General features: G+C 50.2%; 1 pseudogene; it reads left to right on the top strand.

The window, feature by feature from the left end:
* The first annotated feature begins 97 nt into the window (after positions 1–97).
* LOC113270668 (hsc70-interacting protein-like) lies at positions 98–21,011 on the top strand (annotated as a pseudogene).
* The last annotated feature ends 6,927 nt before the right edge of the window (positions 21,012–27,938 follow it).

Here is a 27,938-nt window from a genome sequence, read left to right as displayed (position 1 = left end):
GAACCGCATCATGCAGGCAGCTCCTGGAGGCCCAGAGACCGTGCACAGAAGCCAACGATGAAGCTTCAAGAGCCCATCCCCACACCCCCCCACAGACATGCTGTTCGACCCGGCCATTGGCAAGGACATTGGCGCGATCCGCGATATACAGCTTCTTATCACGACCTCTACCCCCCGGCCCCCTCCTCTCCCCCGCCCCGCGGCAAAGGCTGTCCCCAACCAGCACAAGCAGAAGCGAGTACAGGCCCCTGCGGTGGGGGACAGATCTCCCCACAGCGCTGGTCACTCTCCTCTGGGTCCCTCTTCCCACACCCTCGGGGGCAAGGACCGGTTCACCTTCATCCTGCATCCACAATACCTAGCATCCAGGAGGAGCTTAATAATGGCTTACCTCTCCACAGCACTGAGTACACGCCAGGCGCAGAGCGGCTGCTCCTTTATGGTTTTATGAATGAATTTTATGAATGAGTTGAGTACTTGGAGGAATATCCCCGAAGACCAAAGAAGTCAGTGAGTAATTGAATTGGGCGGCATAGAAAAGGTCTCGCCCCACCAGGGAGGCCACTGAGAACGCCAGTGGTTTCCAACCCTAGGCAGCAAAGATTTTGGAAGGATACCTCCCGCCCTCCACCCCAACAGCGCCTCAGGGGGAGGTGGCAGCAGAGAGAGAAGCTGGAGAACCAGTCTGGCTGAGCTGCCTTTTTTGACATTCTGTCCCTTGGGTCTGAGGCCTTGGTTCCACTCAGCCCCTGACCGGTCCTGGCGCTATGGGCAAGACCGTCCCCTGCCTCTGAGCGTCTGCATCCTTGTCTGGAAAATGGCGGCCGTGACCCCAGACGGGCCACCCCCAGGGTCAGTGCATGAGCCCGACGAGGCCATGCCGGCCCAGGCTGGGCTAAACTAACCATCTGGGCCAACGACCCCCAAGTTTCCGGGGCTCCCCAGATCTCCCTCAGCCCTATTTTCCCTCTGATGATGTTCCTGAGGCAAAAGAGGCCTGGAGGAAGGTGCATTTGAGCTTAAGGATGAATCACAATCAACTCAAGAAACAAGTCTAGGTCAGATATGAGTGGGAGCAGAGTCAAACTTACAGTAAACGCTGCCCTTCTTCCAGCATTGACTGAGTTCAAGCTGACTAATGCCCCCCCTCACCCCACTGTGCTCTCCCGGCTGCCCAGGCCTCTCTCTGAGGAAGGGGAGGCCCTGAGTAAGCCCAGCCCACACCTCCTCTCCCCCTTCCCATCGGGCACCCGCGCTGGGTCCCTTCCTCCCGGTGCATCAGGTGGAATTCTGCCTCCTGCAGCCTGTGAGCTGGGGCAAAAGTCCCCTTTCCCAAACAAGACGGGAAAGTCTCTCCCGCCCCCCTGCCGGTACCTAGAACCCACTGTTAGCACTCCGCTCTGTGGGGTCACTAGTGGAGCTCTGGAAAGCCCTGTGGGACGAGAGACACGTCAAGCTTATGAATCACCCCAGCAAAGGCTTGTTCAGGAGAACCGTGCCCCGCGGAGCATCAAAGGCCTAGATCTTCCTGGAAGGAAAGGGAGCTGGGATGGGAGGGCGTGGGTGCCGGAGGGAGTTCTGTTGCGGCGGGAAGAGGACGACAAGAATGTAAAGTCTGCAGAGCTCAGGGAGAGGCCCTGGGCCTCCCTGCCCTGCCGCCAGCGACTGACCGACCGACCCCCGGGGTGACCGGATGAGAAAGATGGAGGCCAGGGGGAGGCATGAGGGCCATGTAAGCTTCTCAGGATTCATATCAGAGTCATCCTGGGTCACATGACCAAAACCACTCTCTTCGGGGAGAAAGACTGAAGTGTGGGGCGTCAGAGGCCAAAGCTCTTTCTCAGAAGGTGACACACAGCAAAAAGGCATTCTTGCCTCAGGCGTCAGCCACAAAATGATGGAGTCTCAAATCAGACGGTGAGAAAAAAGGATTTAAAATTCAACCCCGACTTGGGATTTTTTTTTCTTTCTTTTTTTTTTTGAACGATGAATTCCCAAAACTTCACTGGGACCGCAGAGGCGGAAGAAGGCTTGGGGGAGTCGGAGGGCTTTACGAAGCTGGGCAGGCAGCCCCCTCCCCCACGGGCAGCCCAATTCCTGCCAAGAACTGCCCCAGCGTCTGAGCCCGCGAGAGTCACCACGCAGGCTCTCTGGTAGGCGGAAAATGCAAATGAAGACAACAAGGATATGGCCCTTTTCACGGGTCACATTGACAAAAATAAAAACTCTGATAAGATCAAAAGTCGGTTAGGATGTGGGGAAGTCACTACGCTCAGGCACTGCTGGGGGGGGGGGTGTCCAGCCACCCTGGAAGACAATTTGGTGGCATCTTGTAACCTGAATGCATTTGTACCCTATAACCTTTACGTTCTGGCCTCAGCTGCTTCTCTGGGAAAGAAGCATACACATTCCCAAAAGCATCCCTATTGGGGGGGGGGGCTGTGTATTGCAATTGCAAACAAACAGAAACGGAGGTAGGAACCTTATCACCCACCCATCAGGGACCTAAATAAATAAAAGTATGGAACCCCCACTTGGTAGAATACTACATAGCATTTTCAAAGATAAACGGGGGGAGGGGGATAAATAAATAAAAGAGGAACAGAGGATGGCCAAGACAGTATGTCCAAGACATATGGCAGACGTAAAAGCCAAATGAAGAACTGTACGTTCCGTAGAGTTTATGCGAAACCCTACCTACTTCTCTAAAACTAATAAAACAGGGACATGCATTTATAAAGGTGTGCCAGGGAAACACCAAGCATGACGGCACTGACCAAAGGAATCAGGATGAGGGGAGGTCCAAAGATTTAGCTTTATCTGTATTTTTTTGCATTGAGGATATATTCATATATTCCTTGCATAATTAAATACATACTTCAAAAAAATTTAAACAGGGGTTTCGCTCTATAGAAAGGAAACCCGGGAGCTCCAGCCACCACACTTGAGCAAAGCCGCAAGTCCCCCTCACATTCCTTCCTTCCCTTTATCTCCCCGAGCCCTTGGCACCCCAAACTCACACCCTCCCCCAGGTCATCAACAGAAGGGCCAGGAGGGTTCTGCAGCCAGGAAACCCAATGCCCCCTCTGCCTTCTGTCTCACATTGTCTTGTGGAAGACTGGGTGGGGCTGGGTGGGGGGCACATTTGCTTGTCCTCCTTTTCTACTTACACTTTTCCTCCTCCTGCGTGGAGCCCACTCCACATCCCTCCTCCCCCTGACCCAAGGATGGGATGAATAGGGCCAACGTCTACAATAGGGCCTTCCCTTTCTGTAGGATTAAAGAGGATGGGCCTGCCCCTTCCCCCAACAGACCACCTTTTGCGCTTGGTACCAAGGTTCAGCAGGGTCTCACCCAGCAGGGTCTCACCGACACCTACTGCATTCCACCAGGGTATTATGGTCAGCCACAGGCCTCTCTCCTCTTCAGACCCTGTGCTCAGCGCCCAGTAGAGTAGACCACGTCCGGTTAATCTGAGCTCTGCCCCCACCCTATGCCTAGCTCAGGGCTGGCCACTAGTGAGGGCTCAGTTTTCCTAAAGTGGTCCCCAAATTCGGTTCTGGGGTTTTCCAACAACAGAGGTCAGCCCCACCACTGACCTTTTTCCAGGGGCAGACACCTACCACGTGCTCCAGGGCCCGGGATCCACGCATCGGCCAGACGGGTGGGGGCAAGGGGACTAATCTGGCCCCTCTAGCCCCCTCATCCCTGCGTCTCACCCGGACTCAACTCCCCCTCGCCAACCATTTCAGGGACCAGGGGCTAGTAGCAAGGAGAGCCCCAACACCAACCTCTTCTGGCCACGGAGACCCCACCTGGCCTGCCCAGGACCCCCACCCACAAACAGCCCTCCTCCTGCAGGCAACCCCCACAGCTCCATTATTGCCCATTGAATGAATAATGGCAGCATTCGGCTGCGGTGGGGGGAGGAGAGGCCCCCACCAGCTGTCAGGCAGCCAACCTCCCACCTGTGAATCCTTGCACGTTCCTGTCCCCCTGCTTGTCATCTGTGCCCCCTCACCCCAGCTGGGCGGTAATGAGGTGAGGAGACTTCCCCTGTCCCCCACGCTCCCCACACTCCCGGGGGCTCAGGGCAGTGGTAGCAAGGAGGGGACTCTGGGCCACTGACACCTCCCAGGCTCCTGCCACCCTCTTACCTGCGGGAAGGCTCCCAGCACCCCCAGGAGCAGCAGTCCCAGCACAGCGCGGAGGGGGCACATCCCGGCGGGCGGAAGGCTGAGCTGGCCGGGGACGTGCCCACCTAGGCGGCCTGGGAAGCGCGCTGCGCCCACGTGCGGGGCCCAAGCGGAGCCGCACCTGGGTGAACCCCAGCGGCGGGCGCCGGCAGACTTCCCCAGCGCACCTCCCCGGCACCGGCCGCAGCTGTGAAGTCACTTCAAAAGTGGGCTGCTCTTGCTCTGAGGGCTCTGCCTTAACTCTTCCCTTCCCCCACCATCCAGAGGTGCACTGGTACCCAGAACGGTTTCCAGGAACGCTACCAGCAGCGAAAAAAGAAAGCGCGGACAAACACGTGCAGAGATGACTCAGGACAAGCCGCACTCCCCTCCTGCTCTTTGAAAGACCTGCCCCGATTGGACGGAAGGCGTCCTCCCCAGCTCCAGGGAGTTTGCTGCCTGGCCCCGTGGGACCGAGGGCCAGGGAAGGCAGCTCCCCCAACACAGGACGCCCTGCCCAGCACCCCTTGACCCTGGAGGTGGGGGACTCAGGAGATTGGGAGGCTCCCGGCACAATGGTCTCACCCCACCCCCACTCCAAGATATATTGGGCTAGCCCTGAGTAGGTTCAAACACGGATCAACCCAGACCTTCTCTCTTGCCCTGGGGATTCTTTTAGAAGGGACAGCTAGAGTCAGGGGACTGCAGAAAAAGCCAACACCCCCTGAATAAATATTTGCTAAAAAATGAATCAGTAGATGGATGATAGATGGGTGGGTGGGTGAGGTGACAGATTAGTGTGTGGGTGTGTGGATGGATGGATGGGTGTGTGGGTGGGTGGATGGATGGGTGGGTGTGTGAGTGGGTGGGTGGATGGATGGATGGATGGATGGATGGGTGTGTGGGTGGGTGGATGGATGGGTGGGTGTGTGAGTGGGTGGGTGGATGGATGGATGGATGGATGGATGGATGGATGGATGGATGGGTGTGTGGGTGGGTGGGTGGATGGGTGGGTGGATGGATGGACTAACTGTTGAAGGGACTGATGGACAGAGTATAGAGCATTTGGTTGTCAATCCACAAATACTTCCCCATCCCCTGAGAGTTTTCTGCCTAGAGGAAGAGCCTAGAACTCTTACTTGAAAGAAATAAACCACACAAGTCTCATTCAAATTAAGTTCTCATTCGCAGGGGGATAATTTTCCCTTCCAGCGCTTCTCCATCCCATGGGTTCTCTATTCCTTTCATTCTGCATTCTAAACATATATATTGAGCACCCCCAGGTAGACGGCAGGTCAAGGACTCATTTGCTTGTGTTATATTTTTTTTCAGACCTGGAGACCGAGAAATAGGCAGCCAGTTCTAGGTGCTCCAGTTAAAGATGGCCAGTTGTTTGCCCTGAGCCCAGAACAGCCCAGTGACCCTCAGGATTATGCGTCTTGGTCTGTCCCCGCAAGGTAGAAGCCCCCGGTCTTCCAGAAACACCTTCATCTCCTTGGCCCTCCCAGCAGTCTCCCACTAGCGCATTCCAGAACGGCCCTTCCCACCACACCCAACTCTCCTCAAGCTCCTGGATTCCACTTGGAAAAGCTTCCTGTAATGGTGCATCCTTTCAGGAGACCCCCTTCCGGGCTCTCCCCTGGGTGCCCAGGCCCAGTGCCTCCCCTCAGCATGTATGAGCATGTATGTTCAACAATTAAGTGAGTGATTATGGAAGTGACCACCCATGATGTTCACGAGCCAGACAGGGTCAGGAGCAGCCCAGGACAACTGCTTCCCAGTTCAGGGCTTTCTGTTATAGAAGAGCCTTCGCCCTGAATAAATAAACACTTGTTAAGCCCATACAGGCACAACCAAACAGCACCACCAAGGCAGCCTACCCAGGGGAAATACAAGGGCATGTAATTATAAGTTTTAAAAATTCCATCTTTCTAGCAAGAGATGCAAATGAAACAACCTTTGATACCTTCTTAGACTTCTTAAATCATCAGGGGTTTTTGTGTTTTTGTGTTGTGCTTTTTTTTTTTTTTTTTTTTTGGTCTTCTATATAAAAACAACTTTGGTAAAATCCAACCCCAAAATGGTGGTGAAATTGGAATATGCATTCATACTCTGCTGGTAAGTGTTACAACCCTTTTCAGAAAGCAATATGGCAATTTTTAACAAAAGCCCCCTGCCAAGAAAAGAAAAAAAAAATGTTTACAACTTGGGGCTCAGTAATTTCGCCCTAGTAAAGAAAAAACCGAAGGTAATGGTTGAGCTGGGAAAAGAATAAAGGAAATCATAAACACAGCAATGTTTCCTAAAACATTATTTATAAATGTTGGAAATACCCTAAGAATCACGACGACAGGGGTGAAGGGTAATGGGCTGTGGTGCATCCACTTACTGGAATATTACACATCCAGTAAAAATGGTCCCACTAGCGATGCTCTGGAAACCTGTCTCTACCTCCCCCCGCCCCAACATTCCCCTCATGGACTTCTTCAGGGACCTTTCACAAACCCTCCCCTGCACAGAAGCCTTGCAGAAGTGCAATGGGGGTGGGGGGCATTCTCCCATGAAAAATCAGATTATTTACTTAATAGTGATAACAATAGCTGCCTATGAGTGCTTACTTTGTGCTACGATTTTTCAGGCATTGGTTCCTCGAAACCTCCGGCAAACCCCATGAAGAAGAACCCACTTTGTGCCCATCGTGCAGGTGAAGAACCGAGGCACAGCACAAGGAAATCCACTGGGCCGGCGGTCCTCAAAGCCAGTGGTGTTGGAGACCCCGCATCTCCTGGCTCAGTCCTACTGCTCTGGCTTCCCCTTCAGCGACTCCCGCTGCCCTCGGCTCCAGCCACACGTGCCATCCTGCCTCCGCCTCATTCATGCGTTTACCCATCCCGGTCCTCCACCTTTACCCATCCCAGTCCTCCACCAGGAACACACCTCGGACTCCTGCTCCCCTTCACAGCCTGCTCCCCTAAAGGTCATCTCCTCATTGTCACTTTCCTGGCACAGTCCCCTCCCCTCCCCCAGCCATCTTCCCAGGCAGAAAGGCGGTTTCTGTCGTTTTTTGGTACCTCAATTCTAGAACTGATCTTTACTGTGTCATGACTGTAATGACTGGTTCATATATCCCTCAGTCGCAGGAAACTGCTTCTGGAGGACCAGGATGCCTCAGGAGCCCGAGCCGGTGCCTGGCACAGGACCGTGGGCGCACAACTGGCCGGCGGAGAGAAGGGCATGCTGTGTGGCCAGGGACCGGGCTGGAGCCCCGGGAAGCCCAGCCTCTACTGTCGGAATCGCAGCCACCCAGGAAAGTGGCGGCTCATAGGGTTATAAAGAGCAGGCACCGGACAGAGCCCACCGGGCACCTCCTGCGGGTTCCAAGTGGTTCGCGAACCCCCTAACAAGTGTGAAAGTGCTTTGAAGAACAGGAGGGGAAGTCCCTGGGCCCCATGCAAGGTGCAGCAAGCGGCGGGCCCTGCTGTGGGATCACAGGGGCCGTGCCCGCCTGTGCGAGCTGTGGAAGCCAGCCCCCGGGGCCTGCGGGGGGGGTGGGGGGGCAGGAAGGTGAGCGGAGCCTGCCCGCACCCTCTCATCTCAGAGGAAGGGGGCAGGAGGCGGGCACGGCAGGAAGCGCTCCGAAGGGAACGGGGAGCCTGTGTCACCAAAGAGATGCTGAGTAAGACACAAGGTTCCGACTTGGCTCAGGAAATCCAGGGACTTCCCCAACAGCTGGGAACCCTGGCCCCAAATAGCCCCAAAATACCCTCCGCGGATAAAGGGATTCTTTCTGCCCCAAGCAGCAGCAGGCAGCTAGGAGGCTGAAACTCGGAAGAGGAAAGCCTGGGCTTTGGAAATGTTCGCCCAGGTCCTTTTCTGAGTACCTTCCTTGGGAGCCTTGACGGAAGTAGGACTCTCCATTAGGAAGCTTCTCTGGCGAGACCTATGAGTCTAGCTGCCTCCAACTCAAACCCCCCCCCCCCCGAGGTCTCCCTGTCTCGAGGCCCAGAACACTCGCTGGATCCTGGACACTCAGCGCTGGCTTTTCAGGGGGTGGTGAGTAGTGGCCACTGAGGGCTGGGGGCAGGAAGTTCACTCCTTAAAGTTGGGAAGGAAAAAACATCAGGGGTTCCCAGCTGCCCAGATGAGATTCAGCAGTGCACACCCCCCCCCCCCCCCCCCGCCAAGCAGGATACCCAGGCCATTTAATCCTGGCAACAAGATTTCAGGTCAGTATTGCTATCCCCACTTCACAGATGCACAAACTGAGGCTCAGAGTAGTTAAGTAACTTGCCTGAGGTCACACAGCTTGAGAGTGGTAGGGCTGGGATTTGGCTCCAATCCTGTCTGACCTTGAGGTCTCAGCTGTCTTCTCTTCTCCCTCTAGGCCCCTGTCACCCTTGCTTTCCCCAGGAAAAAGAGCACTGGTATGGGAGTCTTGGTCCAACCATGTCAGAAGGCATTTCTTTTCTCTGAACATATTAGTTCTCTGTGGCTGTGTATCTCCAAACTTAGCAGCTTAATACACATTACACTGCACTGTTTCTGTGGGTCGGCAACTCAGGAGGGACTTGACAGGGTGATTCTGGCTCAGAGACGTCCCCTGGGGCCGCAGGCATCTGAAGGCTTGGCTGGGACTGGACTCCCCGCTTCCAGCAGCAGCCACTCCCATGGCTGCGGGCAGGAGACATCAGTCTCACGGTGGCTCGAGTACCCGACAGGGCAGCAGCCTTCCTCCGGAGCAGGTGATCCCCCAGAAACAAGATGGAAGCCACAATGTCTTATGATCTAGCCTCAGAGGTCATGTTTCGTCACTTCCACACCGTGTTGCTGGTGACACAGATTGGCTCTCCCCGTGTGGGCGGGGACTGCACAGGGGCGTGAATACCTGGAGGTGGACGGGGTTCACGGGGGGCGCATGTTGCCTTCTCGGCCAGGCGTGGATTGGAAAACTGCCAGGCTGTTCAGAGGGCTGTGATGAGCGCAGAATAAAACAGTGGACGTAGAAATCTCCGAATTGCAAGCAGAGAAATATAAAGGGCTTCTCTGCCCTTTGCCCCACTCCCACCGGGTACCCAGACGCCCGCGATGGCCCCAGACCTCTCCTGTGGGGACCACAGATGACATGCTCACAGTCTGGTGTTCCCCCTGCCAAGGGATGAGTTTCCCGTGGCATTCACCATTCCAGCCAGGCATCACTCACACAGGGGTTTCAGGCTCCGGGGCATCAGGGGTCCTCCCTGGCCCTTCCGGTGATGCCAGATGGGTGACCTTCCCCTGCACCTCGGCAGGCCAGCAGCCTGCTGGTCTTCCTGCTGTGGGGCGCTTCCCCGGGCCTCGGCGCCCACGTCCAGGCTCAGTCTTGGCTCCAGCCTGATGAGGGACAGCTCTAGGGATGGGAAGACTAGATGGAGAGCAGGGAGCCCTGGAACCTGGGGCCATGCAATTATCCCCGTCCAGGCCTCAGTGCCTTCATCTGTGAAATGGGCTGGGATTTGACAGTCTGCTGTAAGTCCTGTTGGTCTGAAGCAGAGGGAGAGTGAAGCAGAGGAGGCCTGGGGGCTCCTGCCTGCAGGACACGTCCAGCCCTGCTCTTCTAGGCTGGCAGAGATGCTAAAACCAGACAGCCCGGGTCAGATTCTACCTCTGCCACTTACTGGCTGTGTGGATTTTGGCCAGTCACTCACCCTCTCTGAGCCTCCACTTCTTCATGCACAATATGAACCGTGATATCAACGGCAAAGGGTAAAAGGTTCGTGTGACTAGCACCATGCGGAGGCCCTGCTCTCCTGACCGAGCCCCAGGAGGTGATTTGAATCCTCGTGAGCTTCTGGGCCTTGGAGCCGTGTAGGGGCTCCCTCTGTTCCTTCCAGTTTCCAATATTGCCTTCCACCTTCCAGAGCGACAGAGGAGGAAGCTAAGAGGAGAGAGGGAAAGAGACCTGGCCAAGGCCCAGCCTGTGGCGGGGATGACCCTGTGGGCCTCGGCTCCCCATCACGGAGTCCCCATCTCCCCCAGACCTTCCTGCTTCAGCAGAGCCGTTGTGAATGGGGGTGAGTCATTTCCACTCTCAGGAAACCAAGCCCAGTCCAATATTAATCACGGAATCAGAGGCCTCGGGTACAAGAAGGAAACAAACAACTGAGAGTAGCAGAAGCTCAGTTGGAGGCACAGGTGAGGAGAGTGTGTCCCCTCGGGCGTGTCCCCGCAGCGAGGTCCCTGATCCCGGGTGCCTGGACAGGAGGGCCCAGGGGCAGCCACTCAGGAAAGCGGGGACCGTGCCTCACAGGGCCCTGCCTAGCCCGGTAAGCCACGCTTCCCTCCAGGGAGCACTGCGCCCACCCTACAGATGGAAAAACCAAGGCCAGGGTCTGGCGGCTTCCTAGGAGAAAAAGAATCCTTCCCCCCACCAACCCCCACCCCAGGGCAGGGACTTGGCCCCCAATGTTCAGAGCGTGGCATGACATGGACATCAGTGAAAAAAAATACAGAATGAATGAGTCAAAAGTGCTTTCGAGGTACCCAGCACCGTAGCCCTGCAAAGTGACTATTTTTTTTTTAAGGGATGATTTTTAAAAATCGATGAGAAATCGGATGCTCAGAGAAATAACCTGCCCAAGCCACCCAGTTACTGAATTTTGAGAGCCGTGATTCGGACCCATCTGTGACTGTAGAGTAAGCCTCTCCCCGCTCTCTAGGGTGGTGGCTGTCCTTGCTGTGACTGGCATCCCCAGATGGTGATGTCCTGAAGCCCCAGGGGTAGCCCACACTTCCCGGTTGCCCCAGAGGCTGCTCTCAAGCTCCCAGAGCGGCTGCTGTAAAGGAATTTGCTCTATGAGGATTGGCTTTGTGTTTCGGTCCACTTCCCCTTCTTCCCCACCCCCATGAGAGCAGGGTCTCTGGAAGTCCAGCGGGGGGAGACTCACAAGGACCAACCCTGGAGGGTCTGAGGGAGGGAGTCAAAGGCACCCTGTCCTCCAATCGTAACTTACAACCAGAACGTTCAAGAAGCCAGCTTCACTTTCTGAGGGCTGAGAATTCGGAGACAAAGGCGTGATTGATCAAGGCTCCATCCATGGGCCTGTCCCTCAGCCTGAAATTCCACCACTAGTCATTCCCATGGGTGGAGGTATTGAAGGCCCCGGTTAAAATGTAAATCATTTCTGGGGGAAACCACTTACTAAGTCATTAGCGGGTGTCAAGACCCACATGGCTGATTTCTCAGAAGAGCCTTGGTGAGGACAGGACCAGAGGGTCTGATGGCCAAATACAAAGTGACTGTGCACTCACTGGTCAAGGGGGTGTCAAGGAAGCACTTTGATTCAGAACCAAGCTTTTCTTCAAAGCCAAAAAGACCCCCAGGTGGGGCTCGTGCCCCTCACCACCTCCACCTTATCCCTTATCCTATTCCCTACTGGCCTCCTTTCTGTTCCTGTGGCCACCAAGCTTGTCCCTGCCACAGGGCCTTTGTACATGCCAGTCCCTCTGTCTGAAACCCTATTCCCCAACTTTTCAAAACGCTGGCCCTCCAAGGAAACTTGGGAGGTGACGGATACGTTCGCTATCTTGGCTGTGCCTGTAGGGGTGTACGCGTGGGCCGAAACACCAAATTGAGCACTTTAAATAGGTAAAGTGTGTACGTCAATGATACCCCAATAAAACTATAAAAAAATAAAAAATTTTAAAGTAAACTCTACATCCAACGTGAGGCTTGAACTCAAGACCTCAAGATCAAGAGTTACATGCTCCCCTGATGGAGCCAGCCCAGCAGCCCTAAAAAAATAAATCTTTAAAATGCTGCCCTTCTCATCCTTCCGGTCTTGGCTTAGATGAAACCGCCTCAAAGAGACCTTCCCCCAACCCCAAACTGTTGGGGCCAGTCTCTGTCACCTCACCCTGTTCGCTCCTTTCAAGAAAAGCCTCACACCACCATCTGAAACTATTTGCCAGGAGCCTGACTTTCCCCCTAGGATGGGAGCCCACGGGAGCAGGGATTGCCTGTCTTGTCCACTGACAGGAGTGGGGCTTGGCTCACTGCCCTATTGTTTGGATGACTGAATGCTGAGGCCAAGGGCGCTGGGAGGCATGGGCGATGTCAGCCCTCTAGGAGTGCGGTGTGGATGCCGAGAAAAGCAGGCTCGGAAAGTAAAACCCAGAACAGAATGTGGGCACCATTGTCATACTGTCACCACAGCCCAGGAGGGCGCACGGGAGCAGGCCACAGTCCCAGCCAGGAGGGACCCTGTTCCTGGCAGGAGCTGCCCATCAGCGCTTAGAGTTCATTCAGAAAGTCCTCTGGCCTTTCCCCCGCCCAGTCCCTCCACAGCACTGAGGAAGGGGCAGCCCCACACCCAGGACCTTCTCTCCTGCCACACAGGAGCCAAAAGGCCTTAAAGCCTGGTTGGGCCTGGCGCTCATCAGGCCTGAAATCCTGGAGGTCTTGGGCACCTGAGGCCCAGCCCCAACTCAGGCCTCAGGTAGGCCTGGAGACTGGGACTGTTCTGGGCTGAGAAAAACCCAACAGTTACCATCCACAGCCCCAAGGGACTCCTTCTTAGCTCGCTGCTGGTTTGCATAAGAAGGTGGCCCAGAGTGTGCGTGCTGAGAGAAATCTGGAGAGTGAGTCGCTTCCCACCCCCTCCCCCACCCGACTGACTGATACTGACTCTAAGGAGAAAACAGGCAGCAAGTCAGTGCAGGGACAGTCCCCAGACCCCGGGCTTCTATTCAGAGATCCATCGGGCAGAGCCTTGGGTGCGGCTGCCTTCTCGAGGAGATCAGACAGAGAGGGCTCATATCTGAAGACTCTGACAGTTCGCTGCAAACATCCTCCCCTTTTAAAGGGGTTGAATCCGTCTCGGGCCCCTGCAGACCCGGTCTGCTTCTGTTGGTTATCAGTTCTGGGGCATCCTCAGCTGGTGCGGGTCTCAGCGAGATCTGGTAGCTGCAGTTCCTTTCACTGCCTGGGACATTGCTTGACACGGGCCCCTGCTTGGCATGACTGACTCCATCTTGCTCTCGACAGGCCGCCCGTGATTGCTCATGACAAATCTGTAAGATTCATGCAGAAATCAAATATGTCTTAAAGCAGGGTAGCAGTCCTAGTTTGGTCACATGGAAGAAGGCAGATCTCAATTATTTAATCACGTTTTCCATGAAAATCAAACAAAATCAACAAAACACAAACCGTATGAAACATTAATTGATGTCGTAAAGCAAAGATCCCATCAAATCTGAAGAAGTTAGATATATTAAACTGAATCAAGCAAAATGAGGTAAGGATTTAAATAAAAAAAACTCTGGGGCACCTGGGTGGCTCCGTGGGTTAAGCGTCCAACTCTTGATCTCAGCTCAGGTCTTGATCTCAGGGTTCTGAGTTTAAGCCCCATTGGATCAATCAATCAGTCAGTCAACAAACTTCAACTCAAAGTCACATCTAATAATTAAATTAAGTCAAAAAGAGAGAGGAAAAACCAAATCTAGATTTAATGAAGGTAAGTTAGCAAGTTAACAAAGTAATTCAAATAAATGAAATAAAACTCACATTTCCAACTATAGGCAGATAAAAGTCCAAAAATTCTTATGGAATCTTTGACATTGGCTCTTGGTCCATCTAGAGAAGAACAGAGGGGTTATGGCTAATCATAGTCTTCTTGTGACTTTTCCTTCTTCAGCGTAGGGGGGTATAACATTCTAACAGTGTGTTTAATAACATATATTACAGGGGCGCCTGGGTGGCGCAGTCGTTAAGTGTCTGCCTTCGGCTCAGGGCGTGATTCCAGAGTCCTGGGATCGAGCCCCACATCAGGCTCCTCCGCTGGGAGCCTGCTTCTTCCTCTCCCACTCCCCCCACCTGTGTTCCCTCTCTCGCTGGCTGTCTCTCTCTGTCAAATAAATAAGTAAAATCTTAAAAAAAAAAATAACATATATTACAAAAATAATAACTAAAAGCAATAGAATTTCCTTAATGGATTCCCAAACGTGTGCACAGGCAGAATTCCATCCCATCTTTAAGTATTTTAAAGTCAGACCATGAACCAGAAAAAATCGTGTGTTTGAAGGGTTTTGCTAACAGCTCTAGAAAGGAACGTTCTTCATGTAAGTCTTGTGTATCTTTGTTCAGCGCACGTAGGTTGGTGTTGAGCGCTGAGGCCTCATGCGTGGCCCGTGCAACGTGTTCAAAGTGGGTAGTCTTGCTGGGTAAGAGTTGATGGGCTGCTCTGGGTCCTTCCAAGTTTTCATCTAAAAGTGTTACCTTAATAGCATACAACATTTTAATACATTCATTGTTTATGGTGATGATAATATCATTCATTCTAGCATGAGGAGAGAACGTGACCTCTGAAAAGCTATTAGCACAAATTGTCCAATGAAAGTGTCCCATGTCCAGGGGTGCCTGGCTGGCCCTGTCAGAAGAGCATGTGACTCTTGATCTCAGGGTCTTGAGCTCCAGCCTCACCCTGGGGGTAGAAATTCCTAATAAATAAACTTTAAAAAATAAATAAAGAGTCCCGTGACAAAAATAACTTTTCAGTGGATGTCCTTGTCAAAGGACAAAGATTAGGATTAATTTCCAGTTCATGCCGGTGGAATACATGATATGAGACCACTGGAATACCATCTCTGGGGGTAATAAACATCCGTCAAGCCAGAGGGGTGTATGTGCTGCCAGAAGTACAATGTTACCATGTATTTGTTGTGACACAGCACATGTGTCATATGCTAATAAGCTTTGACCCCCTAATAGTCTGAGCCATGAAAGTTGACATCGCCCGGTACTATCACACCCTCGAGGTCTGGAGGTGTCTAATCATAAAAGAGAGTCTGTCCAATCAGAAGAATACATTTTTCCTGTTGCAATAATGTTTCCAATATCGTTCCATGCTCTCCGGAGGACATTTTCCATTCGATGGCAACTATTTCTTAATTGGTCTCTTACGTAGAAATCTCTAAGCTGAAGTGAATTTTGTTGGAGGGCCTGGACCTTATGGTCGGTGTTCGGCTTGAAGTCCCGTTGGCAGGCATGGTAACCATGCACAGCTGAGACAAGGGAAGATAGTTTTCTGAATGCCGAGGAGATCTTGGAACCTGAATTTATGACTGCATGAACTGGGGGGTTCATGTGTTTTTTAAATGCAAATAGTTCCTGCTTCATAGTCTGGACTTCTGCTCCCTGAATTCCAGAGGTAATAAAGTTAGCGATGATGCCTAATCCTAGCAGGATTGTAGGCTTTCTAAACCTAATCCTATCCCTGGGGTGGTCATTTGGGCCATTCATGGCTGGTTGTTCCTAGCTCTGTGCCCTAAACCTTATTCAGGTTGTATACAGTATAAATCGAATCGTTCCTTTTGGAAGGTTATTTCAACGCTCTGCGGCATGGGTTTGTATATTCTCAGAGGCTTAGGTAAAATACGTTCAAACATATTTGGCCTGAGGAGTTTGGGTGTTGGGTCGGTACTGCCATGCGTCCCTTGTGGCTTCCCATGGAATGTTCTCATAGAGTGTGTAGCATTCCAACACTCTCTCTCAATGATACGTGGGCCCGGACTCCTGGGGAACACACCACACTTGTCCAAGGTGACTCCTTTAGCTCTGTCAGTTGGTGTGGATGAATCCATTCTGGTGTATTCTCACAGGTAGGATGCTGTGCTAACCAGGTACGTTCCACCCACTGTGCAGCCAATGGTTGGATCAACGAGAAGAAATACTATTGCACATCCGGATCAATCCATGTAGCTAACTCTGCGTTAAAATCAACTCCCAATGTTTTCCGCCATGCTGAAAATTGAGGTTTCATTAACCAAAGGATAGATTTTTTCTTAAGTAATCTCTGCACCCAACATGAGGCTCGAACCCACGACCCTGAGATCAAGAGTCGTGTGCTCCACTGACTGAGCCAGCTGGGCACCCCGAGTGTAATTGTTCTAATGGACATATTGGTATGATCGCTTCCTTTGTTACATTGTATGGGTTGACTTCAGATTTTGATATTAAAATAACATTATATGTGGATGTTGAGCACCCAGCTCTTGGTTTCGGCTCAGGTGGTGATCTTAGGGTCGTGAGATCGAGCCCCGTGTAGAGCTCCATGCTCAGCCCAGAGTCTGCTTAAGACTCTCACTCCCTCTCCCTCTGCCCTTCCTCACCCCTGTGCTCTCTCTCTTAAATAAATAAATGAATAAATAAATAAATAAATAAATAAATAAATAAATCTTCAAAATTATCTAGAGTATAAGCACAGGTAAAGATCATATTGCCCCATTTACCGCTCACGTGCCAAAACTCATTTAGGTAGGATTGTACTGGTGTCATAGAGTGTCCTGTGAACCATTCCGTTTTAACTACAGGGTGCCCAGATTTCCAACAATTCGTAATGTTCGTGGGTGGTTTATAAGTCGTGATGTTGGCCTGCGGTAGAGGACTCTGTAACGGGTAGTCCCTTAAACTAGAAACATTCCACCATGTAATATCGCATCCAACATTTGATAAGCCTGGAGCGTGTCCATAAGTGTTATCATTGGAAGAGATGTCAGTTCCATGAGGGCATGACAAATTCCGTGGGAATATCTTCAATGATGGAGGTGCTGTGTGACATCCCTGTGTAGCCCCTGTTTGTGTCACCATTCCAATGGAAACTATATCCTGCGCTATTAAAGCATTTAAGAGCTTCGATTCTATTCCATTCTGATGTGGAATGCAGAAGGTGTCAATGGCTGAATGGGAGCTTATCTTTCCTGCTCTAGAGCAATGTATCGGTCCTTCAGGGTAATGCCTACATCCTGTAATCCAGTGTTTTAAAGTCTGCTTCGTCCCAAATGGATAATTTAGGCATTGGTGTGTGCCACTGTAAGGTTTAGTTGAAAGCATACAAGGATTAGTTTTAAAAGCATTGGCCTTGGGTGGGGCGCCTGGGTGGCACAACGGTTAAGCGTCTGCCTTCGGCTCAGGGCGTGATCCCGGCGTTCTGGGATCAAGCCCCACATCAGGCTCCTCCGCTATGAGCCTGCTTCTTCTTCTCCCACTCCCCCTGCTTGTGTTCCCTCTCTCGCTGGCTGTCTCTATCTCTGTCGAATAAATAAATAAAATCTTAAAAATAAATAAATAAAAAAAAATAAAAGCATTGGCCTTGGGGCGCCTGGGTGGCTCAGTTGGTTAAGCATCTGTCTTTGGCTCAGGTCATGATCCAGGGTCCTGGGATTGGCCCCATGTCAGGCTCCCTGCTCAGTGGGGAGTCTGCTTCTCCCTCTCCCTCTGCTTCTGCCCCTCTACCCCTCTGCTCGTGTGCTCTCTCTCTCTCTCAAATAAATAAATAAAATCCTTAAAAAAATAATAAAAGCATTGATGGACCTTGTAGCATAATCCTTGTGTGGGTATGTGGTAAAATTACCTTTGAGGGCTCTTAGGCACACCGTTACCCAATTATGGCATCATTGCTCCATATAATGAAGTGAGTTTTTAGGTACATGTAAATCAGGTCTAGCTGGGTGTGTGAATTGAACATCTGGTTGTGTAAGCAAGGTTGGTCCTATTTTTAATCTCCAATCCAGTTCTGCAGGTGCAAAAGTTCCATTACTTTTTTTTTAATAAAATTCTTCAGGTCTTAAGTAAGCTGATGAAGCTTTGGCATACCAAATATCACATGGTGTATCCCTATGTCTCACGCAAAAATTGCCCAAAAATGGAAAGTCTGAAACATCTGTCAAGTTGAAATTATAATATGTATCATTTTCATTTGTGGATATAATGTTGTCATCCTTTGGGCATCCTGTTGGCATTGGAGCTTTTTCTAGGGATGGGGTAAAGTGTGGAAAAGGATATAATGAGGGTTTAGCAGTAGCGGTGCTTTGAAGATATTCATCATAAGGATCAGTACTAGTAATATTTTCAGGATAGTCATATTCCTTATATATATTCTCTTGTTCCATGCCTGGTTGGTACCAAAATTCATACCACGCGTTGACAAAAGATTTGTATGAGGTTATTATAAAATTCAGGGCATGTGCTGTCTGGGTAGCCTGCGGTGTATGACTCCATGTTGGGCACACATGTTTGTGTGGTGAGATTACATGGGATGGTACTAATATTTTTAAATTTAATGGATGTGATTGATTCCATGTTTTCAGTTAAAATATTCTTGTTTATAATGTGAATGGCATATTGGTTTGAGATGTTATTAATGTCTTCATTGAATGAACATAAGTCTGGTCTTTCACATTCTGTCGTATTTTATCCCTAGTCATTTAGCGTGTGGTTCGTGCTATCTATCTGTGGCTCGATGAAGGTGTGCAGTTTGTAAGCTAGATTAAAAATTGTGTTGGCAAAGCTGACCATCACCACTCTAAGGGCAAAAGTGTCTAAAAGCCACTTTCTTTTTTTTTTTTTTTAAGATTTTATTTATTTATTTGACAGAGAGAGAGACAGCCAGTGAGAGAGGGAACACAGGCAGGGGGAGTGAGAGAGGAAGAAGCAGACTCCCAGCAGAGGAGCCTAATGCGGGGCTCGATCCCAGAGCCAAAGGCAGACGCTTAACGACTGAGCCACCCAGGCACCCCTAAAAGCCACTTTCCGAGCTCTAGTAGAATTCAGTGCACATGTAATTAGCTCTGGAAACAGATTATTGTTGGAAATACAGCCTGGTACTCGTTCAGGCAATCCTGGTATGGTTGGGACTTGATTGAAAAACTGAGTTCAGGCACGGGCTGGTTTTGTGGTGGAGGGAATGTTACACTGTATTCAGGAGCTAAGGTCTTATTTTTTATCTTCTGAGCTCATCAGAATGTTGGCTGAAGTGATGGTTATCATACATACATAAGACCAGCCACCAAATTTTGGCAATCGTGGGGTACAAGTGGGTATGTTTGTAGCCTAAAATAACATCCTCCGTTATCTCTCTGATTAATCAAGCCTTGTATCCAGTGACAATAGTACATCGAAAGCCAACAAGTCCTCTGTTTGAGACTTCCAGTAGTCTTAAGGCTCCTAGTGCTGCGGCTAGTTCAGTCAAGAAGCAATCCTTAAGGGGCGCCTGGGTGGCGCAGTCGTTAAAGCGTCTGCCTTCGGCTCAGGGCGTGATTCCGGCGTTCCGGGATCGAGTCCCACATCGGGCTCCTCCGCTAGGAGCCTGCTTCTTCCTCTCTCACTCGCCTGCTGTGTTCCCTCTCTCGCTGGCTGTCTCTCTGTCACATAAATAAATAAAATCTTTAAAAAAAAAAAAAAAAAGAAGCAATCCTTAAAATGAGCATGCCTCGTGAGAGTGAGGACACCTTGGCGCTCAAACCAACCGCCACGTACCTGTTGTGGCCAGGTGTCGTCATCCGATGCGCCTTCTGAAAAATCTGAGGGACCTTCCCAGGCTGCTTCAACCAGCAGGCAATTTCTGGATCGTCCTCCCACGTTATCTGTGCCAAATCTAGATTGCTGTCAGAAGATTCTGGGAGGTCTGGCATGGCTGGGTCTGGTGTTTGGTGTGTCTCTCTTTCTCCCTTTATGTGAAAAACCTTATTCTTTCAATGCTGTATTAATTGCGCAGATGGTGTAATTAGCTAATTTTCTACACAGTGGTTGGGACCTGTTACCAGTGTGGCCATTTCTGTTGTGGCAGTCGGTGAAGTATCCAGTTAATTCAAAAGACAAAACAATCAGGAGAGCTCCCAGCAGCCGCCCCCTTCCACATGGGCACGGTCGCGCTCAGCCAGCACCCGTGCCTGGAAGGGGGCCACAACCTCTGCCCGCCCCACCACCTCCTGCCACGTCTGAACCACAGACCACCCCCCGCCAAGCACAGTGCGCGAGCTTCTGTGAAAATGTGTACGTGGGAGCCAAGCATCACTCCCGCAGGAGCAGGCGGAGAGCATGGGGAGTAAAATACCACCTGCTACTCCTAAAACTAAATCAAAAGACATTATCAAGGAAGAAAAAAAAAAAAAACAGGGAGAAGGCAAAGGAAAACATACAGACGAACCATCAAGTGAGGAAAGTGATCTAGAAATTGACAGTGAAGCTGTGATTGAACCAGATGCTGACGCCCCTTAAGAAACGGGAGATGACGGTCTAGAGATGATCGAGGAAATGATGGCTCAGACGGATGATAAAAAAGTGGCTGTCGTTGATGCCCTGAAGGACGGTGAGCTACAGAAAACCACTGACTTGTTCACGGTTGCCAAGGAGCTGGATCCTCGCTTGGCTGTTCTGTATGCCAAGAGAGCCTGCGTCTTCGTGAAATTACAGAAGCCAAGTGCTGCCATCCGAGACTGTGACAGAGCTACTGAAATACGTCCTGATGCAGCCTTGCAAGTGGTGAGGGAAAAAGCACACAGACTTCTGTGCCGTTGGGAAGAAGTGGCACAGGGTCTCGCCCTCGCCTGTAAACTGGGTTATGAGGAAGATACTAGCGCGTGCTGAAAGAGGTCCAACCGACGGCGCAGAAAATTGCCGAACATCAGAGAAAGTGTGAGCAAAAATGTGAAGAGCGAGAGCTCAAAGAAAGAATAGAAAGGGTTAAGGCGGCTCTGGGAGAACCTGAGAGAGCCCAGAGTGGGGGGGAAGAAGCCAGTCCCAGGTGGCTTTCCGGGGGAAATGCCTAGTAATTCTCCTGGGGGTGGGGGTGGGGGTGTGCCTGGAAGGGCAGGAATGCCTGGGCTCAACGAAATTCCGAAATGCATAGTGATCCAGAGGTTCTCACAGCCAGACAAGCTCCAGAAGTGATGGTGGCTTTCCAGGATGTGGCTCAGAACCCAGCAAAGACATCAAAATATCAGACCAACTCAAAGGCTATGACTCTCATCAGGAAAGTGTCAGCCAAATTTTGGAGGTCAAGCATAATGCCCTCTGACAAATAAAGACAATTAAAGCCCTTGCTGAAGGAAGAGCAGCTTTGGTCACCTAATAGATGTCACAGTCATACACACCAGCCGACCTCTCATGGAGAAAACGGGGGTGCCAGGAGGAGAATCCCCACCCCTCTGCCCCACACGCAGCTGATACAGTCTACAGAGCTTTGTCACCGGGGTATCCATTCAGATAACGTCCTCCTCCTAGGAATTACACACTTTCAACACTTTTTAAACCCTAAAAATATCAAAAAACAAATTAAGAGGATGTGTGAATCCCTACATTTTTCTTTACCAATCATTTCAGTGTTTTTCCTTTGCATTAATTGGGCAAGGAAGACACTTCAGTGTGGGAAATTGATTGCTCAGAGTGAGTGAAATAAAGGTCTATGAGAGGGAGGCAAATATAACATTTAAACAGATAAAGTTTGAGTTGGAGATCTGGTTCAATAAAAAAGAAAATCAGGGGGTGCCTGACTGACTCAGTTGGTGGAGTGTGCGACTCTTGATCTTGGGGTCGTGAGTTCAAGCCCCATGTTGGGTATGGAGATTACTTAAAAATAAAATATTTTTTAAAAAATCAGAAAAAAAGGGGCTCCTGGGTGGCTTAGTTGCTGAAGCATTTGTGTTCGGCTCAGGTCATGATCCCGGGGTCTTGGGATCCAGTCAAGTGTTGGACTCCCTGCTCAGCACGAAGCCTGCTTCTCCGTCTCCCGCTGGTCCTCCCCCAACTTGTGCTCTCTCTCAAACAAACAAATACATGTTTTTGAAAAAATCAGGAGAATATTGGCAATTATAAGGAAAATTTCACCCAGCAGCGTCGTTGGCAGGAAACAAGGTCGACACTGCATTTTCGTACCCTAATTGATAGTGTGAATGTGCGTGTATGTGACTTGTCCTCTAGTGACAAGTGCAAAGTGAGTAGGGTACGAGAATATATAGCAGTTTTCTGCTCTGTAATCTGAGGCCTCCGCGGTATGTAATTTTCCTCCAGTTATTCTTAAAGTACGTCCATAGGAGAAGGGTCCTGGGTTCTCTTAAGCTGCAACTGTCCTTTCGCCACTGTGGTCCAATGAGAGTGTCTGTGCCCGTGAGTGACAATAGCCGGTAACGTGCAGAATTGTCCTTTAGTTCTGTGGCTCCTTTACGTGTGTCTACTGTTACCTCCCTTTTTCCTATACCTGGGGCAGGAGTGTTTAACATCTTCTGGGGACCATCTTGTTGGAATCTGTCTCTGATTTAGCAAAAAGCAAGCTACATCCAGGGCCCATTGGAAACCCCCTTGTTTTTCTACCAATCATAATTCTGTTTTGAATAATCCATTAAATCTCTCTTTATATCCCGCCGCCGTAGGGCTGCTGCTAGATGGTCATTCCAATGGCAGTCCCATTGACCACAGAGCTTTTTAACTGAGACGGCTGTGAGATGAGTTCCCTGATCACTTTCAACTATTACTGGAGCTCCAAAGGGAGCAGCCCATGACTCTAGAGCTCTTATTGTTGCAGGGGCGGAAGGGCTAGAGGCAGCCGTTGCTATCCCTCATCCTGTATATATGTGCGCCATGGTGGCGTGCTTCTCTTGAGAGCTGTGATTTAACGGTCCCATAAAACCTATTTCTGGTTGGTTTTTTTTAAAAGAACTATTTATTTAAGTAATTACTACACCTAACGTGGGGCTTGAACTCACGACCCTGAGATCAAGAGTCGCATGCTCCGCTGACTGAGCCAGCCAGGCTCCCCTATAACATCTATTTGTATCGTAGAATTAAACGTGGCGGGCTTGCGTGTGTCTATGGGTGCAGTGTACCTGTATTTCTCGAACCTCTGCTCACATGGGACACATCCTTGTGATGCTCTTTGTATATCCTGCCAAGTAACCTGAAGATTTCTTTCCGTGACTCATTGATACGAGGCGTGTGTTCTACAGGTCCTTTCTGTTTATGTATTTCCATAATTATAGGTGGGGTTTTAGAACTTCTGTTGTTTCCTTATTTATGTGATATTGGTCTCCTTTCTTTTTTGATTTCAATGGTGGTATTTTAGGTAACTCCCATTTTCCATCCCTATCTCTTTTTGAGATTTTTCGTGGCAACGTGTGTCTCCATCCTTCCTTGTCCTGTCTTATTTTTACTTATTTATTAAGAGTTTATTTTTAAGTAATCTCTACATCCAATGTGGGGCTCGAACTCATGACCCCGAGATCAACAGTCGCATGCTTCACCGACTGAGCCAGCCAGGGCACCCCCGCTCATCAGTATTTCTATTCTTTTTTTTTTTTTTTGATTTTATTTATTCATTTGATAGAGACAGCCAGCGAGAGAGGGAACACAAGCAGGGGGAGTGGGAGAGGAAGAAGCAGGCTCACAGCAGAGGAGCCTGATGTGGGGCTCGATCCCAGAACGCCGGGATCACGCCCTGAGCCGAAGGCAGACGCTTAACGACTGAGCCACCCAGGCGCCCCAGTATTTCTATTCTTAATGGTTCTCCTGGTTCTGGATAGTATATATTTTTTAAATTTTTTTAAGATTTTATTCTAGCTAATGTCTACACCCAACTTGGGGCTCGAACCCACAACCTTGAAATCGAGAGTCACATGCTCCACCTACTGAGCCAGCCAGGTGCCCTTGAAATGTTGTAATAAAATCTTTCAATGTATCTAATGCCAGTTGTTGTTCTATCCATTCAAAATCCTATGCTTTTGTAGTTATTTTATATATGGGCTTTAAAATTACATTTAAGTACGGCATAGTGCTGTCTCTGAAAGCGAAATAAGCCTATAAGTCTTTGTGCCTCTGTCTTATCTTTAGGTGGTCCCATTGCTTGTATTTTATCTATTACTTTATCTGTTTCCTTCCTTCCTTCCTTCCTTCCTTCTTTTCCTTCCTTCCTTCCTTCCTTCCTTCCTTCCTTCCTTCCTTCCTTCCTTCCTTCCGGAGAGCACTGAATTCCTAGAAATTTGCAGTGGGTGTCTGGACCTGATGTTTTCTCGTCATTAACAGTCCATCCCTCTTCCCTTAGATGCTGGGTTAGCCCTTCCTTTTCTTGTCGGGACGGCTCGTTGTAATTATCTGTCATTATTATGTCATCAGTGTAAGATATTACTAGAGATTTGTCCCAGGATGGATCTGTGCGAGTGGACGGTATAGTGTGTGCTAATACTGGGTTATTTAAATATCCCGGGGACAGCCTTACAAATTGATCTTGTTTTCCTTCCCATGAGAGTGTGGTGCATTCTGGCTTTCCCCTGTAATAGGTATTGCAAAGAACATGTCTGTCGCATCTATAGTCATATAATATTTTCCATTATAACTAGTTATCTTATTAATTACTTCTTCTGTGTCAGGCAACGCCCCCATTAATTTTGGTGATGTTTTATTTAGATTTCTACAATTCACCGTTAGCCTATATTGTCCACTAGATTTCAACACTGGCCATATGGGACAATTAAAACTGGATGACATCCCTGAATGATTACACCTTTTATAATAATCCCATGATCTTTTCTGTTATTTCCTTATGTCCCCCTTTTAATGGGCATTGTTTAGCAAAAGATACTCTATGGGGGTCTATCTTTACTGGTGCTAAGGCTGCCTTTTTTTTTTTTTTTAATTTGCTTATTTGAGAGAGAGAGCTTGCACATGAGAGGGGGGAGGGGCAGAGGGAGAAGGAGAATCTCAAACAGACTCCCCACTGAATGTGGAGCCCCATGCAGGGCTCGATCCCATGACCCTGAGATCATGACCTGAGCTGAAACCAAGAGTCGGACGCTCAACGGACTGAGCTACCCAGGAGCCCCTAATGATTGCCTTCATATTTTTTATTTCTTTTTCGTGGCATTCATTCCTCATATAATTTGGGGATTAGATCCATTCCTATGGTATTTTCTAACAGCACGGCAGCCACAAGTCTACGTCCTAGGGGTTCTCTATCGCATCTTAACACTCCTATTTCTATGGTATTCCCTTGGTTATTTTTCCTCCTAATTCTTCAACGTTTATAGTTTTTCCTTTAGTAGATCTTTTTTTTTTTTTTTTTTTAGTTTATTTTTAGTAATCTCTATGCCCACTGTGGGGCTCGAACTCGCAAGCCCTAGATCGAGTCATGCACTCCACTGACTGAGCCAGCCAGGCACCCCTCTCTTGAATAATGATATTTGGGATCCTGTAGCTACTAAAAATGTGTCTGTTACTATTGCTTTTCCTGTTCTCAGTGCTACTTGCATATATGACCTGTCATCCCTGGTTTTGGTGGCCCGGCCTATCCACCCCAGGTCCTCGAGTTTTTGTAAAAGAAGTTTTAGTAAATTTCCCTTGTTCCCTTTGTCAGTATTCCTGCTCCTCTCTCTCCCTCTTTCTTAAAATTTATTTATTTATTTGACAGAGAGAGAGAGAGAAGAGCAGGGGGAACAGGAGGCAGAGGGAGAAGCAGACTCGCCGCTGAGCAAGGAGCCTGATGCGGACTCCCAGGATCAGGACCTGAGCCAAAGGCAGACACTTCACCACCAAGCCACCCAGGTGCCTCTAGGTTTGCTTTGATAACCCTCCCCCACCAGGGGTGATCATAGTCTCCTGGGTCCTAGGATGGGGGTCTTCTACACAAAGTCTGGTGTCAGGCCTCTTGGCCCTCTTCACCATCTTTCTTAGGCATTTAACTAGTGCCCACATCTTCCTTTTTTGTAAGCTAGCAGCTGCTGTATACAATTTCTTAACTACACAGAGCTCTATTTTCCACGGATAGCTAGGATATTTGTACAGATTTGTCCACAGTTTTTGTGTCTTTCTGCCAAGTTATAGATTCATTTGGCCAGCAGTGGCTTGTATCTTTGCAATTCTCCCAAATCGGTTAACTTTCTTAGCCCTCCGAGTGCCTTTCCGAGGCAATCTCCCATGGTCTCGACTCTAGCTAGTTCCACCTCCTGCCTGGCATGCAAAGGGGTGAGCCCTGGAGGGGCCTCCGCTGCAACTGCTCCCTGCAGAGAGCCCGTCTCGGCTTCCCCTGCCCACCCCAGTGAGGTGCCTGCAAAGTCTATATTCATATCGATTTGTTCCCCAATTTATTATTTTTAGTTCCGTTACCAGCAATTCAAGCAAGATTCTAGCACTCTTTTCGGATTCTTCTAAATTTTCTAACACACGGTGAGTCAATGACATGGAATCCTGCAGGCCCGCCAACCGTCCCGAGCCCGCGGTCAACGCGCACTCACGAGCCGTGTCTTTCCACGATGTGGCCTTTATTCAATCATAAAGCAGGGGTAACATAATTAGGAAGCAGGTCCAGGATTCCAAAGTCAATGACATTTCACCTCCTGATTAACTTGGCTTCTCACAGGGCACACGAGCAGAACACAAGACAAGCCACATAACAAACTGGAGAGCAGAGGGCGTAGGAAGGTAACGAACCAGACGCGAAGTCAAGCTGTGGGCGCCCGCTTGAGCTGAGGCCTCGGTCCGGCCCGGGGCAGCTCTCGGCACTCACTGCTGCTTATGTCCAAGCGGGGAAGGCTCTCGGTTCTGTTCGGAGATCCATCGGGCAGAGCCTTGGGTGCGGCTGCCTTCTTGAGGCCATCAGACCGAGAGGGGTCGTGCAGTTTGCTGCAAACCTCCTCCCCTTTCTAAAGGGGTTGAATCCGTCTCGGGCCCCTGCAGACCCGGTCTGCTTCTGTTGGTTATCAGTTCTGGAGCGTCCTCAGCTGGTGTGGGTCTCAGTGAGATCTGGCAGCTGCAGCCCCCTTCACTGCCGGGGACATTGCTTGACACAGGCCCCTGCTTGGCATGAGTGACTCCATCTTGCTCTCTACAGGCCACCTAAGCAGATCGCGACAGGGTGGGCGTGGTGGTCAGAGAGGGCTTCCCTGAGGAGATGACAAAGAAGCTGAGAACTGTGGGGAGAAAGAACAGGAACCCACAGAGAGTGGGGCTGCTGGGAAGACCTCAGTGAGGGCAGTTAGGGGGAACTTCCAGCGGCCCCACGGGGCCCGCGTGTTGCTGAGGGCGAGGAGAGTGAGCTCCAGATGAGGCCATAGGCGGGCAGGACCCTGGGTTGCTTAGTCAGCACCCAGAAAGAAGGAGGCTTGGCCCTCGAGCAGCCCAATCAGACCGAGAAATGTAGGTCGGTAATAAATAGCCACAGATGAGTCATCTCAAGCCCTGATTTTTAAGCCTGCCTAGCAGCTCTCCTCAGCCTGCATCCTTCCCAGGAGGGGCCCCTGATTTCAAAATGACCAGGTCAGGCAGAGCTCAGCCCCCGGGGCCCCTGTGTGGGAGCTCAGCCCTGCAAGAGCCCAGGGGCCAAGGCAGCTTTTCCTTGCAGCAGCTGCGTCCCTGTCACCTTCTCCGGACTCAGTAAAATGAACAGCACGCAGAAAACTCTCTCATGTGATCTGTGCTGCAAATTAAAAACAAAAAAACAAAACAAAACAAAAAATACCGTTGCGTTAATAAAATGGAATATTGGAGGTGTCGTTTAAAAAAAAAAAAACAGTTTGGGCAAGTCAGACAAAGCTGGGTTCAAATCGCCGCTGTCCCTGCCCCAGCTGAGCAAGCTGGCGCGAGCTGGTTAACCTCCCCGACCGGCTTCCCCCACTTCACAGGGCCCTGCCAAGATGAAAGGAGCTGATAAGTCTTCCTGTAGAGCTGGACCACAGGAAGCTCTAGAATATTCATTGCCCAGCTACTACAAAGACAGGGATCTATTGTAAATATGCAAATGTGTGACCATCTAGTACACGGGAGGCCCCCAGTCTCCCTGCAGGCCCCCGGGGCCCCTGGGTTCCAGGCGGGAGCAGTCTCGGGACCCCCACTGGAAGGCAAGCTCCCCCAAGGACAGGGAGTTTTGCCTAATTTCTTCAATGCCTCCCCCCCGCCCGGACTTGGCACCATAAGTATTTATCGATATAAGGCAGCCCCCCTGAGTTAGTAATAATAATTGTCCGACAGTC

This window comes from Ursus arctos, unplaced genomic scaffold (genome assembly GCF_023065955.2).
Source record: "Ursus arctos isolate Adak ecotype North America unplaced genomic scaffold, UrsArc2.0 scaffold_32, whole genome shotgun sequence".
Taxonomy (NCBI): Eukaryota; Metazoa; Chordata; class Mammalia; order Carnivora; family Ursidae; genus Ursus; species Ursus arctos.
This window is presented reverse-complemented; position numbering and strand designations above follow the sequence as displayed.